This window comes from Theobroma umbraticum, unplaced genomic scaffold (genome assembly GCF_002168275.2).
Source record: "Theobroma umbraticum cultivar Fairchild unplaced genomic scaffold, ASM216827v3 scaffold_30.0, whole genome shotgun sequence".
Taxonomy (NCBI): domain Eukaryota; kingdom Viridiplantae; phylum Streptophyta; class Magnoliopsida; order Malvales; family Malvaceae; genus Theobroma; species Theobroma umbraticum.
This window is the reverse complement of record NW_018397254.1, coordinates 7,300,757-7,301,004: the sequence shown is the minus strand read 5'-3', so window position 1 is coordinate 7,301,004 and position 248 is coordinate 7,300,757.

Sequence of the window (248 nt, the reverse complement as noted above, 5' to 3'; positions counted from 1 at the left end):
AGTCCGATTCTTGTAACAACGAACACCACTAAAATTTCTGACTTTAATTCATTTTTTACAGTCACAGCAACAAAACAGAAGCTTTGCTAACCTATCAAAATCTGGTTAAGTCTTGGTACAAATAACATTTGACTAATGCCTAGTAGAAGAGCAAGAGCTAGCTGCAACAAGGATATATATATGTACCTTGAGATAGTGAACATCACTTCCACAGATACCAACAGCTTTCATCCTAACTCTGACATCAC